Source organism: Gnatocerus cornutus, unplaced genomic scaffold (genome assembly GCF_029298725.1).
Source record: "Gnatocerus cornutus isolate USDA-ARS CGAHR unplaced genomic scaffold, icGnaCorn1.1 ctg00000037.1, whole genome shotgun sequence".
Lineage (NCBI taxonomy): Eukaryota > Metazoa > Arthropoda > Insecta > Coleoptera > Tenebrionidae > Gnatocerus > Gnatocerus cornutus.
In genome coordinates, this window is record NW_028275386.1 from 799,765 (window position 1) to 809,791 (window position 10,027).

The 10,027-nt window shown below is 37.0% G+C and overlaps 1 long non-coding RNA gene across 1 annotated transcript; it reads right to left on the reverse strand.

Moving 5' to 3' along the window:
- Window positions 1–7,664: 7,664 nt before the first annotated feature.
- Window positions 7,665–8,491, reverse strand: LOC148166003 (uncharacterized). The gene is made up of 3 exons (XR_015771071.1): window positions 8,386–8,491; window positions 7,834–8,335; window positions 7,665–7,783 (listed from the first exon to the last, which is right to left on the reverse strand). It is a non-coding gene; the product is annotated as an uncharacterized LOC148166003 (long non-coding RNA).
- Between the last annotated feature and the right edge of the window lie 1,536 nt (window positions 8,492–10,027).

Sequence of the window (10,027 nt, forward strand, 5' to 3'; positions counted from 1 at the left end):
AAGAAGAGGTCTAACCGATGTCATTTATCTGTAAATCCACTTTGTCCTACCTTCCCCTATATCTGAGTTTACCTACACTCGTCTACCGACGAAATGATGACAGTTGAAAGTTGACATGGAGAGATGGGAAATTCGAATTAAAAAGAAACGGTTTTCCTATTTTCTAAAATACATTTAATCCCAGTAGGCAGAGATGGGGGCTGTCTCAAGTCATTATTAAACAAAAAAGTAAGTTTGTAAGGCAACCCCCATCTTTCCAATAATGAAACAATTTGAATAGTACCTTGAAACATTGAAGAACTTAAAAACCTGCCACTTTTCCATAGCTTCAGTTCCTCGTTTTGTCATTCCAGTTTTTATAGGGGCTCCTCAATGGGGCCTTCGGCCTTAATTTTTTTTTACTGCATAAGAATGTCCTTGACGCTCCTCTTGACAGAAACTGTCCGATGGTTGCACCGTACACTTGTAACACCTCCAATGTTGATTTCTTTTATAGAAGCTCGTGTTGTTTTTTCAATTTTCTACAAAATGGCGTCGTTACTATTTGCATGGAACTTGAGTGCTAATAAATACCTTAGATATAAGACAGTCTCATGCAAAAGGGCCCCCTTGTTTATTCTGTAGTTAACACTGCACTCTTGTAGCTATCATGACATAACCTCACTTTTTGGACTTTCCATGACTGCCAGTGAAAGAATTTAATGGGGAACTTATCGGTTGTCTTCTTGAAATGCTTGAAAAGCAGTCGGCACACAAATCCAACGAAACTTCGATCGATATCGATTTATTTAACAGAGTTACCAACTTACTCAGGCTAACTTCAGAGGGGATTTTGTAGTTTTTAATAATCTTTCTCCATGAATCAAACATTCACAATTGAAGGGAGGTTTTCTGCCGTCGGCGTAAACAGCGATGGTAGTCTTCCAAAGCCCCATTTTCCTCCAAATAAATCCAATTTTCTCGAGCAAACGTCACTGGCGCGTCGACGATGGGAACTGTCAAATTTAGAACCTCCTTGATTTTGATGAAATTTTTCAAAACATTTTCGCATTTTTTACCAAAATGCTGGGTCTCGTACCTGATTGATGGGCATTGATCGCTTTGTAATTTTACCCTTGATCCACCAATACCACTTTTGTACCTCGAAAAGCTCCAGAAGTTCCAAAACAAATAATGCACAAAAGTCCGAGCGCAGATTGAATTAATTCAGTGCGACCTCTCGCTTCATCATGACCATGAAAAAAATTATTTCTTTTTCACCCACTGGATCTGCTCCAAACCATCTAAAAAGGGGCCTTGATGATGTTTTTCATTGTAAAGAGCTCGAATTTACCTCTTATTCATAGATTTGAACGCATTTTTCGCTCGACCACGGTAGGATCGTTGTTTACTCAAAATTCAAAAGTCTCGATGAATCAAACACTCACAATTGAAGGGGGGCTTCCTGCTGTCGGCGTAATCAGCTACAGTGGGCCTTCAGAGCCCCATTTTCTTGGAAATAAATCCAATTTTCTGGAAGAAACGTCACTCTCGCGTCGACGATGAGAACTGTCAAATTTAGAACCTCCTTGATTTTGACGAAAGTCTCGGAAAGTTTTTCGCATTTTTTACCAAAATGCTGGGTCTCTTACCTGATTGATTGGTATCGATCGTTTTGTAATTTTTCCCTCTATCCACCTGTACCACTTGCGTACGTTAAAAAGTTCCAGAAGTCCCAAAACAAATAATGCACAAAAGTCCGAGCGCAGATTGAATTAATTCAGCGCGACCTCTTGCTTCATCATGACCATGAAAAAAATTATTTCTTTTTCACGCACTGCATCTGCTCTAAACCATCTAAAAAGGGGCCTTGATGATGTTTTTCATTAGAAATAACTCGAATTTACCTCTAATCCATAGACTTGAACGCATTTTTTGCTCAATTACGGTAGGATCATCGTTGTCTCAAAATTCACTTGTCTCGATGAATCAAACACTCCCAGACGAAGGGGGCTTTCTCTCGTAGACGCACGCAGCAACAGTGAGCCCTCAGAGCCCCATTTTCTTGGAAATAAATCCAATTTTCTGGAAGAAACGTCACTTTCGCGTCGACGATGAGAACTGTCAAATTTAGAACCTCCTTGATTTTGATGAAATTTCACAAAACATTTTCGTATTTTTTACCAAAATGCTGGGTCTCGTACCTGATTGATGGGTATCGATCGTTTTGTAATTTTCTCCTCTTTCTACCAATACCACTTGTGTAGTTCGCAAAGCTCCAGAAGTCCCAAAACAAATAATGCACAAAAGTCCGAGCGCAGATTGAATTAATTCAGAGCGACGTCTCGCTTCATCATGACCATGAAAAAAATTATTTATTTTTCAGGCACTGGATCTGCTCTAAACATCTAAAAAGGGGCCTTGATGATGTTTATCATTAGAAATAACTCGAATTTACCTTTAATCCATAGATTTGAACGCATTTTTCGCTCGAGCACGGTAGGATCGTTATTCACTCAAAATTCATTTGTCTCGATGATTTCGATGAATCAAACACTCACAATTGATGAGGGGCTTTCTGGCGTCGACTTAGACAGCGATAATGGGCCCCCAGAGCCCCAATTTCTTCAAATAAAAGGCAATTTTCTCGAACAAACTTCACTCTCGCGTCGATGAGAACTGTCAAATTTAGAACCTCCTTGATTTTACCAAAAATCAAAAAAACTCTTTTGCAATTTTTACCAAAATTCTGGGTCTTGTCCCAGATTGATGGGTATCGATCGATTTGTAATTTTTTTCTCTATCCACCAATACCACTTTTGTACCTCGAAAAGCTTTAATAGTCTCAAAAGCAATGATGTGCAAAAAGTCCGAGCGCAGTTTGAATAATTACATGCGACGTCAAAGCTTCGACATGATGATGGAAAAGTGAAGAATCTACCCATTTAACGAATTTTAAACCCAGATGTTGGTACAAAAACACATTCTAAACTCTTCAGAGAATGTCCGGTCAACACTTGCAGTAGTGGAAAAGCTTTAACGTTTGAGAAAAATGGAAAAATATTTACACCTGTCATTTGAAAATTTCAGTGACATTTCATGATTTTATGATTTTGCTTCACGTTAATAAAATCGACGGGGTCGACGTAAAGTCGGATCGGAAAAAAATTAATAACGCAGCCCCAAAGACAGGTAAAAATACGAAAAATATCCTATGTGATGTAAAACGATATCCTCTATCCAAAAAAACACACTCCAACCACATCAACCTCACACTTTTCATGGAGTAGGATCCCCCAACGAAAACTCGGAACTCTCAACTATCCAAGTGAGAGGGCAAGTACACGTTTTAGTAAGTATTAATAGCCCGTCTTGATTAATAGCACTCGCTTGTTTTTTAAGTATACTTATCTTTTTTTCTTTTTTTTTTTTTTTAATATCGCTTGGTTCGTCTATTTCTTAATTAAGACAGTCGGGGGAATAAGCGCATGATTTGTCTATTTGTGAATTAAGACAGTCGGGGGGAAAACATGATTCATCCATTTGTAAATTAAGACAGTTGGGATAATAAGCGCATAATCCGTCTATTTCTTAATTAAGACAGTCGGGATAATAAGCGCATGATCAGTCTTACTGTTAATTAAGACAGTCGGGATAATAAGTGCATGATCTGTCTATTTGTTAATTAAGACAGTCGGGGTAATAAGCGCATGATCAGTCTTACTGTTAATTAAGACAGTCGGGATAATAAGCGCATGATCAGTCTTACTGTTAATTAAGACAGTCGGGATATTAAGCGCATGATCAGTCTTACTGTTAATTAAGACAGTCGGGATAATAAGCGCATGATCCGTCTATTTGTTAATTAAGACAGTCGGGATAATAAGCGACTGATCATTCTTACTGTTAATTAAGACAGTCGGGATAATAAGTGCATGATCAGTCTTACTGTTAATTAAGACAGTCGGGATAATAAGCGCATGATCAGTCTTACTGTTAATTAAGACAGTCGGGATAATAAGTGTATGATCAGTCTTATTGTTAATTAAGACAGTCGGGATAATAAGCGCATGATGCATCTATTTAATTTTATGTTTAATTTATGTTTTTGTTTTTTTATTTCCTTTATTTTTTTGTGCATAATTTGTCGATTTGAAAATAAAAAAAACAGTCGGGGTAATAAGCGCATGATCAGTCCATTTGTTAATTAAGACAGTCGGGGGAATAGAGATGTAGAAATTTTATTTTCACGTGGTTTAATTTAAAAATGAAAAAAAAATTGTAATTCTTATTGTTTTCTTTAGAATTCAACCTGCCCCACCTTCCCCTATTAAAATTCAAATTAAATTTTTATTTCGTTTTTATTTGCATGGTATGGAGTTATAAAATTAAAAAATTAAAGTCTCAGCTTTGTAACTTATTGAAAGACATTTTTCTCCACCTTCCCCTACATATTCTAAAATTGATTATTTACTCCTTATTTGCCTGTTGTCGTAGTAAAAATTACCAATTAATATTTAGTTTATTATTTATTTGTTCAAAATCCATTAGGACCTACCTTTCCCTATATCGCTCAAAGATTACTTACTTTTGCTTGTTTGTAAGTTTTTATTTTAAAGAAACTAAGATTCAAAATTTTTATTCCAACACGTCTTTAATTTTGGATTTTATAATTTTACCCACTCTCCCATACCAAATTTTTCAATTTGTGGAAAATGATCAACCCTCCTTTGCAACTGTTTTAAAGTCAAAGAAAATTTTGATTGTTTATTCCCACATGTCTTTTGGAGTTTAAATTTTTACCCACCTTTCCATACCTAACATTTAAATTTGCCAAAAATGTCCGACTTTCCCTGACTATTGTTTCAAAGGCAAAGAAAAAAGTTTTGAATTTTTATTCCTACATGTCTTTAATTTTGGAGTTTTCCTTTTTGTCCACCTTCCCATACCTAATTGTTTTATATACCAAAAATGCTCTACTTTCCCCTATTATTGTTTTAAAATAAAAGGAAAAACGCGTTTAAATTATATTCCTGCATGTCTTTAATTTTAGAGTTTTCACTTTTATCCACCTTTCCATACCTAATTTTTCAATTTACCGAAATTGCCCTACTTTTTCCTACTATTTGCTTTGAAGTAAAATAAAAAAAAATCGAATTTTTGTTTCCACGTCTTTAATTTGAAATTTTCTATTTTTATTTACCCACCTTTCCATACCTATTTTTTTAATTCATCGTAACTGTCTTGCTTTTCCCTGCTATTTATTAAATTGGTCTCATGTTCAATTTTTCTTAATTTATAATTTAAAAAGAAAAAAGTGTTAAATCGTACCGTTTTTTATATTTTGGAGAATGCAGTCCTCCCCTAGCAAAATTCAAATTGGACTTTAACTGTGAATTAACCAATACATCACAATAATGTAAAGAAAAAAAGAAAAAAAGAAGGTCCAACCGATGTCATTTATCTGTAAATCCAATTTGTTCTACCTTCCCCTATAGCTGAGTTTACCTACTCTCGTCTACCGACGAAATGATGACAGTTGAAAGTTGACATGGGGAGGTGGGGAAATTCGAATTAAAAAGAAACGGTTTTCCTATTTTCTAACATATATTTAATCCCAGTAGGCAGAGATGGGGGCTGTCTCAAGTCATTATTAAACAAAAAAGTAAGTTTGTAAGGCAACCCCCATCTTTCCAATAATGAAACAATTTGAATAGTACCTTGAAACATTGAAGAACTTAAAAACCTGCTACTTCCATAGCTTCAGTTCCTCGTTTTGTCATTCCAGTTTTTATTGGGGCTCCTCAATTGGACCCTTGGCCTTAATTTTCTTGCACTGCATAGTCCTTGACGCTCCTCTAAGAAACTGCCCGATGGTTGCCCCTCCAATGTTGATTTCTTTATAGAAGCTCGTGTTGTTCTTTCAATTTTCTACAAAATGGCGTCGTTACTATTTGCATGGAACTTGAGTGATAATAAATACCTTGGATATAAGACAGTCTCATGCAAAAGGACCCCCTTGTTTACTCTGCAGAGTCTTGTTCCTGCATTCTTGTAACTATCATGACATAACCTCACTTTTTGTTGACTCTCCTTGACTGCCAGTGAAAGAATTTAATGGGGAACTTATCGGTTGTCTTCTTGAAATGCTTGAAAAGCAGTCGGCGCACAAATCCAACGAAACTTCGATCGATATCGATTTATTTAACAGAGTTACCAACTTACTCAGGCTAACTTCAGAGGGGATTTTGTAGTTTTTAATAATCTTTCTCCATGAATCAAACATTCACAATTGAAGGGAGGTTTTCTGCCGTCGGCGTAAACAGCGATGGTAGTCTTCCAAAGCCCCATTTTCCTCCAAATAAATCCAATTTTCTCGAGCAAACGTCACTGGCGCGTCGACGATGGGAACTGTCAAATTTAGAACCTCCTTGATTTTGATGAAATTTTTCAAAACATTTTCTCATTTTTTACCGAAATGCTGGGTCTCGCACCACATTGACGGGCATCGATGGTTTTGTAATTTTTCTCTGCATTCTCCTATACCATTCTTGTATCTTGAAAAACTCCAGAAGTCCCAAAACAAATAATGCACAAAAGTCCGAGCGCAGATTGAATTAATTTAGTGCGACCTCTCGCTTCATCAAGACCATGAAAAAAATTATTCCTTTTTCAGGCACTGCATCTGTTCCAAACCATCTAAAAAGGGGCCTTGATGATGTTTTTGATTGTAAAGAGCTCAAATTTACCTCTAATCTATAGACTTGAACGCATTTTTTGCTCAATTACGGTAGGATCATCGTTGTCTCAAAATTCACTTGTCTCGATGAATCAAACACTCCCAGACGAAGGGGGCTTTCTCTCGTAGACGCAAGCAGCAACAGTGAGTCCTCAGAGCCCCATTTTCTTTCAAACAAATCCAATTTTCTGGAAGAAACGTCACTCTCGCGTCGACGATGAGAACTGTCAAATTTAGAACCTCCTTGATTTTGATGAAATTTCTCAAAACATTTTCGCATTTTTTACCAAAATGCTGGGTCTCGTACCTGATTGATGGGTATCGATCGTTTTGTAATTTTTTTCTCTTTCCACCAATACCACTTGTGTACTTCGAAAAGCTCCAGAAGTCCCAAAACAAATAATGCACAAAAGTCCGAGCGCAGATTGAATTAATTCAAAGCCGACGTCTCGCTTCATCATGACCATGAAAAAAATTATTTATTTTTCACGCACTGGATCTGCTCTAAACCATCTAAAAAGGGGCCTTGATGATGTTTTCCATTAGAAATAACTCTAATTTACCTTTAATCCATAGATTTGAACGCATTTTTTGCTCGATTACGGTAGAATCATCGTTGTCTCAAAATTCACTTGTCTCCATGAATCAAACACTCCCAGACGAAGGGGGCTATCTCTCGTAGACGCAAGCAGCAACAGTGGGCCCTCAGCCCCCCATTTTCTTGAAAATAAATCCAATTTTCTGGAAGAAACGTCACTCTTGCGTCGACGATGAGAACTGTCAAATTTAGAACCTCCTTGATTTTGACGAAAGTCTCGGAAAGTTTTTCGCATTTTTTACCAAAATGCTGGGTCTCTTACCTGATTGATTGGTATCGATCGTTTTGTAATTTTTCCCTCTATCCACCTGTACCACTTGCGTACGTTAAAAAGTTCCAGAAGTCCCAAAACAAATAATGCACAAAAGTCCGAGCGCAGATTGAATTAATTCAGCGCGACCTCTTGCTTCATCATGACCATGAAAAAAATTATTTCTTTTTCACGCACTGCATCTGTTCTAAACCATCTAAAAAGGGGCCTTGATGATGTTTTTCATTAGAAATAACTCGAATTTACCTTTAATCCATAGATGTGAACGCATTTTTTGCTCGATTACGGTAGAATCATCGTTGTCTCAAAATTCACTTGTCTCCATGAATCAAACACTCCCAGACGAAGGGGGCTATCTCTCGTAGACGCAAGCAGCAACAGTGGGCCCTCAGCGCCCCATTTTCTTGAAAATAAATCCAATTTTCTGGAAGAAACGTCACTCTTGCGTCGACGTTGAGAACTGTCAAATTTAGAACCTCCTTGATTTTGATGAAATTTTTCAAAACGTTTTCGCATTTTTTACCAAAATGCTGGGTCTCGTACCTGATTGATGGGCATCGATCGTTTTGTAATTTTTTCCTCTTTCCACCAATACCACTTGTGTACCTCGAAAAGCTCCAGAAGTTCCAAAACAAATAATGTACAAAAGTCCGAGCGCAGTTTGAATTAATTCAGTGCGACCTCTCGCTTCATCATGACCATGAAAAAAATTATTCTTTTTTCAGGCACTGCATCTGCTCCAAACCATCTAAAAAGGGGCCTTGATGATGTTTTTTATTGTAAAGAGCTCGAATTTACCTCTAATCCACAGAATTGAACGCATTTTTCGCTCGAGCATAGTGGGATCGTCGTTTACACAAAATTCACTTGTCTCGATGAATCAAACACTCCCAGTCGATGGGGGCTTTCTCTCGTAGACGCAAGCAGCAACAGTAGCCTCTCCAAAGCCCCATTTTCTTGGAAATAAATCCAATTTTCTGGAAGAAACGTCACTCTCGCGTCGACGATGAGAACTGTCAAATTTAGAACCTCCTTGATTTTGATGAAATTTTTCAAAACATTTTCGCATTTTTTACCAAAATGCTGGGTCTCGTACCTGATTGATGGGCATCGATTGTTTTGTAATTTTTTCCTCTTTCCACCAATACCACTTGTGTACTTCGAAAAGCTCCAGAAGTTCCAAAACAAATAATGCACAAAAGTCCGAGCGCAGATTGAATTAATTCAGCGCGACCTCTCGCATCATCATGACCATGAAAAAAATTATTTCTTTTTCACGCACTGGATCTGCTCAAAACCATCTAAAAAGGGGCCTTGATGATGTTTTCCATTAGAAATAACTCCAATTTACCTTTAATCCATAGATTTGAACGCATTTTTCGCTCGAGCACGGTAGGATCGTTATTCACTCAAAATTCACTTGTCTCGATGATTTCGATGAATCAAACACTCACAATTGATGGGGGGCTTTCTGGCGTCAACTTAAACAGCGATAATTGGCCCCCAGAGCCCCATTTTCTTTAAATAAAAGGCAATTTTCTCGAACAAACTTTACTCTCGCGTCGATGAGAACTGTCAAATTTAGAACCTCCTTGATTTTACCAAAAATCAAAAAAACTCTTTTACAATTTTTACCAAAATTCTGGGTCTTGTCCCAGATTGATGGGTATCGATCGATTTGTAATTTTTTTCTCTATCCACCAATACCACTTTTGTACCTCGAAAAACTTTAATAGTCTCAAAAGCAATGATGTGCAAAAAGTCCGAGCGCAGTTTGAATAATTACATGCGACGTCAAAGCTTCGACATGATGATGGAAAAGTGCAGAATCTACCCATTTAACGAATTTTAAACCCAGATGTTGGTACAAAAACACATTCTAAAGTCTTCAGAGAATGTCCGGTCAACACTTGCAGTAGTGGAAAAGCTTTAACGTTTGAGAAAAATGGAAAAATATTTACACCTGTCATTTGAAAATTTCAGTGACATTTCATGATTTTATGATTTTGCTTCACGTTAATAAAATCGACGGGGTCGACGTAAAGTCGGATCAGAAAAAAATGAATAACGCAGCCCCAAAGACAGGTAAAAATACGAAAAAAATCCTATGTGATGTAAAACGATATCCTCTATCCAAAAAAACACACTCCAACCACCTCAAACTCACACCTTTTAAGGAGTAAGAACCCCCAACGAAAACTCGGAACTCTCAACTATCTAAGCGAGAGAGCCTGCTCACGTTTTAGTAAGTATTAATTAATGAATTTAATGAAATTCGATTATAATTGTATAAGGTTTCTCGTCCGAATAATCACTTATAATAACTTGTAGTTACGCTCTAGCGTGGCCCAAATCCGCGCATATTTCTAAGGAAAAAAAATCAAAAAAATAAAGCAATTCAAATATACCGCCACATTCTTGCCAACCCTGGCACAACTAT